The sequence below is a fragment of the Octopus sinensis genome, linkage group LG11 (genome assembly GCF_006345805.1).
Source record: "Octopus sinensis linkage group LG11, ASM634580v1, whole genome shotgun sequence".
NCBI lineage: Eukaryota > Metazoa > Mollusca > Cephalopoda > Octopoda > Octopodidae > Octopus > Octopus sinensis.
Genome location: NC_043007.1, coordinates 44595742 through 44604709, shown reverse-complemented (window position 1 = coordinate 44604709; position 8968 = coordinate 44595742).

Sequence of the window (8968 nt, the reverse complement as noted above, 5' to 3'; positions counted from 1 at the left end):
TAGGAACTGGCATGGTTGTGTGGATATAAGCACAAGTGTGGTTGTATGCATATAAGTACAGGCAATGTTAGCTATCAGGTTTTAAAATATTATAGGGGGTAGCAGGATTGCTTATGTATGTTGGGAAGTTTCTCATTAGGGTTATAGTATGGTTTATAACTCTTACTCTTATAAACCATATCATAAGCCGAACAAGAAACTTTCCTACAAATGTAAATAGTCCTGCCACCCCCCAATGAAGAGAGTGTAGACATATCAAGGTTTAGCTAAACCTGGATATGTCTTCACTCTCTTCATTGATGCCCAAATGAGAGGATCAATTTACATACCACATCGTGGTATCTCCAAACTAAATTTAACATTTTTAATTCACTGAACGAAAACAGTTTTTTTTTTCATGATGTAATTGAATCAATATAAAATGTATCTGAAACAGCTGTAGTGAACCTTTACTTCATTTGCGTTCTTATTTCATGTAAACACCATTCCTTGAACCTTTCCTGTGTTGGATCTGGAACTTACATTGGATTGTGAAACTGCATATCCATATGCATGGGTATATAATTTCATGTACATATAAATCTTCATGTAATGTGTATATTTGTCTGTGCATGAACATGTATGTGTAAACGCATGATTATGTCTATATATTCAGAGCATATACAGGTGTGTTTGTATACGATATATATATGGATGTGCAGATCTCAACTGTTGCTTGATGTTCTTAAGATCAAAATACCTGAATTCAAATGAATTCTACAAATAATTATATATATATATATATATATATATATACATGTATGGATCAAAACAGTTTGATTCAAATTCATTGGTACTCTTGAGTTTCAAGTACGATGTTGTTCATCAGCCATTTTGAATTTGAATCAACCTGTTTTGATCCATACATGTAACTTCCAATAAATTGGTTAAGTGCCCTTCTTTCATTTGTCCACTTACTCGTGTATATATAAATATATATATATATATTAGACCCAGGAAAACATGGGATGAGGTAGTCAAGCATGACCTTCAAACGTTGAGCCTCACAGAAGCAATGACGAACGACCAAGACCTCTGGAGATATGCTGTGACTGCAAAGACTCGACAGATAACGTGAGTTCATGGCTGTTTCCTACACCAGCTTCACATAGAAGCCCCAGCCCATTCAAAGTACCTTGGATTGCAGGACGGCCTGCTGTGTTTACGTAGGGCGACCTGCTGTGCTTGAGGAGACCTATTGAGTCAAGTACATCAACATCAAAAAATCAAATAGAAATTGTAGTTGTGATACCTGTGCTGGTGGCACGTAAAAATCACCAACCAATCGTGGCCATTGCCAGCCTGCTCTGGCCCCTGTGCCAGTGGCACGTAAAAAGCACCTACTCCACTCATGGAGTGGTTGGCGTTAGGAGGGGTATCCAGCTGTAGAAACACTGCCAGATCAGACTGGAGCCTGGTGCAGTCTCCTGGCTTCCCAAACCCCAGTCGAACCATCCAACCCATACTAGCATGGAAAACGGACCTTAAACGATGATGATGATATAATCAAATTCGATGGCTGGCATCTGTGCTAGTGGAGCGCTAAGAGCACCATCCGAGCGTGATCGTTGCCAGAGCAGCTGATTGACTTCCATGCTAAGTGGCACGTAAGAAGCACCATTCGAGCGTGATCGTTACCAGTGTCGCCTTACTGGCACGTGAAAATATATTCAAGAAAGGTCGTTGCCAGTGCCGCTGGACTGGCTCCTGTGCAGGTGGCATGTAAAAAACGTCATTTGAGCATGGGCATTGCCAGTACCGCCTGATTGGCCCTCTTGCTGATGGTACGCAAAAGCACCCACTACACTCTCGGAGTGGTTGGCATTAGGAAGGGCATCCAGCTGTAGAAACTCTGCCAGATCAGATTGGAGCCTGGTGCAGCCATCTGGTTTGCCAGTCTTGAATCAAATCGTCCAACCCATGCCAGCATGGAAAGCGGATGTTAAATGATGAATAATGATGATGATTTTATATATATATATATATATATATATGGATTCAAGTAAACTGGTAGTACTCATAAAAATGCTCCTTAATGTGCATTTTGCATTAATGCAGGCATGTAAGTAATTTATTTATTGCTAAATATAATAACATAAATCATTTACATGTTTTTAAGTTACAAAACAATTTGTTATGAAATTAGAAAATTTCTCATTGTTAAATAAAATTTCATCAATCTATTTTTCTGTCATTTGTGACTACTTCACAGATGGTAAATGAATGAATCTCTCTCTCTCTCTCTCTCCCTCTCTCTATCCCTCTCTCTCTCTCTATCTATCTATCTCCCTCTCTCTCTCTCTCTCTCTCTACCTCTCTCTTTGTATATCACTTGCTCACATGATATACAGACGGAGGGAGAGACAGACAGACAAATTCATTCATTTACTATCTGTTTTCCCATACTTGCACGAGTTGGATGAGGACATATTTCAGCACATGTGGATTGCTACTAGAAGTAAATGTGGTAACATGTAGACCACAAGAAAAATATAGCGGGTAGAATGATAGATTGTTTTTAAAAGTTGATGAAGCAGAATGTAGGAAGACAGAAGAATTGTTACTGGAAGAGAAGGAAGTAGAAGGTAGAAAGGACAGGTGGATTTTTACTAGAAGAGAATGAAGTAGGTGTAGAAAAAAGAACAGGTGGGTTGATACTAGAAGTGAGGGAAATGAGGTTTAAGTGGATAGTTGGATTGTTATTAGACAAGAATGAGGTCAGGGTAGAAAGAGAGGTAGATTGTAATAGAAAGAGAGTGAAGAATGGGATGGAAAATACAGGTGGCTTGTTAGTGGAAAGGAACGAAATGGGTCATGGGTACAGAAATAGGTGGAGTGTTTTTTGAAACGTAATGAGGTATGGTTATTTCAGTCATATCTGACAGGGAAGGAATAAATCGTGACTGCTCTGGAATGAAAGAACTACCGGAACTAACTTACCTCACCCTGTGGAATGTGGGCGTTTACACACACATATATGTGTGGGCTGTTATGAATGTTTTGGGGGAGAGGGGGAGGAGCAGGAGGAAGAGGAGGAGCAGGGAGTTTAAGCCTGGGAAATTATGTGTGTATTTCCCAATGACTCTCTCAAACACACACACACGCACACACAAGCACAGCCATATTATTCTGAACATGTATAAGTGATTTTTTCATGGGTTTCTGTATGTGTGTGCATGTGCATATGCATCATGCATATCCACACAATCCTTCTTTGTCTTTATTTTCTATACATACATATATAGGCACAGGGGTGGCTGTGTGGTAAGTAGCTTGTTTACCAACCACATGGTTCCGGGTTCAGTTCCACTGCATCTTGGGCAAGTGTCTTCTTCTATAGTCTAGGGTCGACCAAAGCCTTGTGAGTGGATTTGATAGACGGAAACTGAAAGAAGCCCGTTGTATATATATATATATATATATATATATATATATATGCGTGTGTGTGTTTGTGTGTCTGTGTTTGTCCCCCTAGCATTGCTTGACAACCGATGCTGGTGTGTTTATGTCCCCGTTACTTAGCGGTTCAGCAAAAGAGAATGATAGAATAAGTACTGGGCTTACAAAAGAATAAGTCCCAGGGTCGAGTTGCTCAATTTAAGGCGGTGCTCCAGCATGGCTGCAGTCAAATGACTGAAACAAGTAAAAGAGTAAAGAGTATATGCAGATACACATACAAACACATACAGTCTCTCTCTCTCTCCCTCTCTCTCCACTACATGGTGCCTTGGGCAAGTGTCTTCTGCTATAGCCTTGGGCCAAACAAAGCCTTGTGAGTGGATTTAGTAGACAGGAACTGAAAGACACTATCACTGCTTGACAACAAGTACTGGTGTGTTTATGTCCCCATGACTTAGCAATTTGGCAAAAGAGACCAATAGAATAAGTATCAGGCTTTAAAAACTTAAGCACTGGTGGTTGATACATTCAACAAAAATTCTTCACTCTGGTACCCTGGAACAGCCACAGTCTAATGACTGGAATAAGCAAAAGATAAAGGAAGATAACGATATATACAAACACACACACACACACACACACACCACACACACACACACCACACACACACACACACACACACATATATATATATATATATATATATATCCATAAATACAGGGGTTGGACAAAATAATAGAAACACCTTAAAATTTCAAACAAATTTATTTTAATATGGGGTAAAGGAATTTGTGTCCATTCTTCCACTAAAACAGTTGCCAGTTCTTGTAGTGATGATGGTGGAGGATATCAAGTCCTTACTTGTTTTTCTAAAATGCATCATAAATGTTCGATAATATTGAGATCAGGGGACTGTGGTGGCCAGATAAGATGTTCAACTTCACTAGAATGTTCCTTGTACTATTCAGTAACAACTTTAGCTGTGTGAATTGGTCCATCACCATCCTGAAAGATTACGTTTCCCTCCAAAAACAGTTCCGCAGAATGAATTTGATCAGATAAAATGCTTAAATAGTCTTGACTATTAATTCTGCCATAAAGGGAAACCATTGGGCCGGCAGATTTCCAAGATATAGCCTCACCCCTGATCATCACAGGTCTTCTTCCATGTTTAACAATTGGAAGAAGGCAGTCTAGGTCAAATGCTTCTTTTAGCTGTCTCCACACATATACTCGGCCTGTGGTTGGAAATGAGGTAAACTATGACTTGTCCATGAAAATAACTTTCTTCCAATGCTCTAGGGACCAATTCTGTAGGTTTTTACTCCACTCTAAATTGCTATTGCCAACAAGGTAACTATCTGATGCCCAGTCCAGTAGAATGGTACCGCATTGAGCATGGCAGCCATGCTGACTGCTGATGCAATAAACTCATGCATGAGTATTGCTGGCATTTTACAATGGAATTCCTCGGTCAAAAAATTTACAGCTATCATCATAGATAGACAGATAGAGAGAGAGAGAGAGATACACATACACTCATACATATATAATACCATGACCACAAATATTAACACCCCCACCCGATTTATGTTAAATGATTTGTGTTTTTATTCTTGTATTTTCTTCTTAACCAAATCCTCCTCATTAGTGCAATTGAATCTGAATGGCTGGAATCTCTTAATACCACCAATTTATCTGACACAAAATCGAAATGTAAATCTGTGAACTCATAAGCATATTATGCCACACGAAGAGGCTCTTTTGCACTGTGTGTTGCATCTGGTGTTACTGCATCACTCTACACCCACTTGGAAACCATGCAACTTAAAGCCAAAACCATTGTTGAACCAATAAATGCTTTTTGTTATACTCCATCTTCTTAATTAATCTTTAATACACATGTGTGTGTGTGTGTGAGTGTGTAAACAATTTTGAACACACATACACAAGGTATGTGTTTTGCTACTTCATGGCTAAGCTGCACTTATAGGCATAAGAGAATAAATTCTCATCGATAAGCCTGGTGTTAAAACACTGAGAAGTCATTGATAAGTGAGACAACTTGCATCTGGTCCCATTCAGGAGCAATACACTTTGATGTTTCATCATTATTATGACTTGTTGATACTGTGTATCCGAAACAAGGTTCAATGCAATTTTAATCGCTGTCTATGAGTATACACAAAATAGTGTACGAACCATCTGCTGGTATGTCCCAACATTTCATACCGAGGAAAAAATTCAAGTATGGATTAATAGCAGCTCAAAGAATAGAAACAATATTGAACATATATATGCAAGGTATGTGTTTTGGTAGTTTATGGGTTGGTTACACTTGTAGGCATAAGAGAATATATTCTCGTTGTTGCACCTGGTGTTAATATCATAGCAAAATTTCCTGAATGGGACTGTATGCAAGTTATCACACCTGACTATGACTTTCATTTGTTTTAACACCAGGCACATTGACAAGAATATATTCTCTTATACCTATAAGTGCAGCCTACCCATGAACTGTTTAAATCCCTTGAACTGCTTTTAATTCATATTTGGATTTTTTTCTGTGATAAGAAATGTTGGAACATACCAGCAGGTGGTTCTTACACCATTTTGCATATACTGTGATTAAACTTGCATTGGGCCTCATTTCAGGTACATCATATTGACAAGTCACAAAAATTATGAAACATCGATGTCTATCACTCACTGAATAGGACTAGATGCAAGTTATCTCACTTATCTATTACTTCTCAGTGTTTTAACACCAGGCTTATTGATGAGAATTTATTCTCTTATGCCTATAAGCGCAACCTAACTATGAAGTAGTAAAACACATACCTTGTGTATTTATTCTGCCATTTTTCAAACTGATAAAATCAAAACTATTTGTTAACTGCATTTGAAGCAGTTGACATTTGAATGAGAATGCTCATTTAGAGAAAGATAGAGAGGAAACACAGAGAGAAAAACACAGGTGACATAACCAACATTACAACAAACATTACGCACATCAAAATTACATAAACCTGACTGTAGTGATTTATGATGTGTCCAGTGGTTTATCTTAAACTAGCAGTATCGCCCGGCATTGCTCGGGTTTGTAAGGGAAATAACTATGTAAGCATTTTTAGAGAGTTATAGCCAAAAAATAGCAAAAAAAAATGTATTAAAAATGGAAAAAAAATTATGGTAAATTTTTTTTTAAATCGTTGACTCATCGTAGACATTTTTAGAGAGTTACTTCCCTTATATAATAGCGAAAAAAATGCATTAAAATGGAAAAAAATAATGGTAAATTTTTTTTTTAATCGTAGACTCATTGTAGATACACGCTAATACCCAGAAGGGCTCGATATGAATCATGACTATAAGATACCCGGTTTTGGTTAAACTGCACCGTAAAATGTGGGAGTAGTTAGGAATCTAAATCGTAGGAGACAGACACACAACTTCTCTTTTATATATAAAGATTTCTGCTAAGATGTATTTTTTAAATAGTTAAGAAAACATCTTGTTCCTAGATCTTACACAATCATCAGAGGCTCTTATGTTTTTTAAAAGGTACAGTTTTTCCAGAGAACATATCAAACATCTTTTTGTCACCTTAATATTGAGTTTAATCATGGAATCAATTTTCCATTTAATGTTGTTGGTGTGTGTGAGAGAGAGAGATTATGTGTGATTGTGTATGCAACTATTAATATATTTGCTAATATTTTTTGTGTGTATTCTTTCCATTAACTGTTGTCTAACTTGTGTGTGTGTATATGTGTATGTAGAAATATGTTTATAAATATGTATACACTTGTACAGAAACACACAGAGACAGGTATTTACACAATTATATATATTTTTTAAATCTTTTATTCTTTTACTTATTTCATGGACTATTCCGTGTAGGCTTAGTCCTTATTCTATTGGTCTCTTTTGCCAAACCACTAAGTTACAGCAATATAAACACACCAACATCAATTGTCAAACGATGGTGAGGGGACAAATACATAAGCAAAGACACACACACATAAATATATATATATATATATATATATGTATATATAATATATATATATATATATATATATATATATGATGGGCTTCTTTCAGTTTCCAACTACCAAATCCACTCACAAGGCTTTGGTCGACTCAAGGCTATATTTGAAGACACTTGCTCAAAGTAGCATGCAGTGGGACTGAACCTGAACCAAGCTTTTAACTACACACCCACACCTGTATCTATATACCACACAGCCACTCCTGTGCCTATATATATATATATATATATATATATATATATATATATATATATAGCATAATTAAATCTCAGAATGAGATTGAAACAGTAATCGCTCGATAATGTAAAGTATAGAAGCCATCTTATCATGGCTAACCACATTGGGGAGGGGGTTGTTACTGTAGCTTTATAGCCCCAAGAGATCTTCGTCTCTAGCTGGCTCTAAACACAATATCTGTGTCTTTGGAGTATTTGCAAAGGGAGGCCATCCCTTCCTCGCAAGCCTGAGTGATACGCTCGAACTAGTTTCGGGATGGTTGTCCCTCGTCAACGGGCGGTAACCACCAGGTAGCGATGAAAGTGAAGGCTCCTTTGCAAATAGATATAAGTTTTTCTAATGGCGTCTGCCACTGATGTCGAAAAAAACGAACAGTAAGCATAATTTAATCTCAGAATGAGATTGAAACAGTAATCGCTCGATGATGTAAAGTATAGAAGCCATCTTATCATGGCTAACCACATTGGAGCTATAGTAACAACCCCCTCCCCAATGTGGTTAGCCATGATAAGATGGCTTCTATACTTTACATTATCGAGCGATTACTGTTTCAATCTCATTCTGAGATTTAATTATGCTTACTGTTCGTTTTTCGACATCAGTGGCAGACGCCATTAGAAAAACTTATATCTATTTGCAAAGGAGCCTTCACTTTCATCGCTACCTGGTGGTTACCGCCCGTTGACAAGGGACAACCATCCCGAAACTAGTTCGAGCGTATCACTCAGGCTTGCGAGGAAGGGATGGCCTCCCTTTGCAAATACTCCAAAGACACAGATATTGTGTTTAGAGCCAGCTAGAGACGAAGATCTCTTGGGGCTATAAAGCTACAGTAACAACCCCCTCCCCAATGTGGTTAGCCATGATAAGATGGCTTCTATACTTTACATATGTATATATATATATATATATATAAATGAGAAAAAAGAAGAAAATGGAGAAACTGACATCAGTTTATTCAAAGATATTTCAATTAATATAAAATGAAATTTTTATTCCTACAGCCATTTCCATATCCAATTAGTTCAATTAGAGAAATTAAAGTAATCTAAAATCTTCAAATTGAAACTGGTTGATTGGGTATTTTATCAGGGGAGAATTTCCAGAAAGGATTTACATTCAAACATGTTGGTCGACCTTTGACAGACTCAGATGTGCGTATTTTGGTAATGCATGTATTTAAAAAAAAAAACGTTAGAGTATATTTATAGACTTATAAACAAATATGTATGATATAA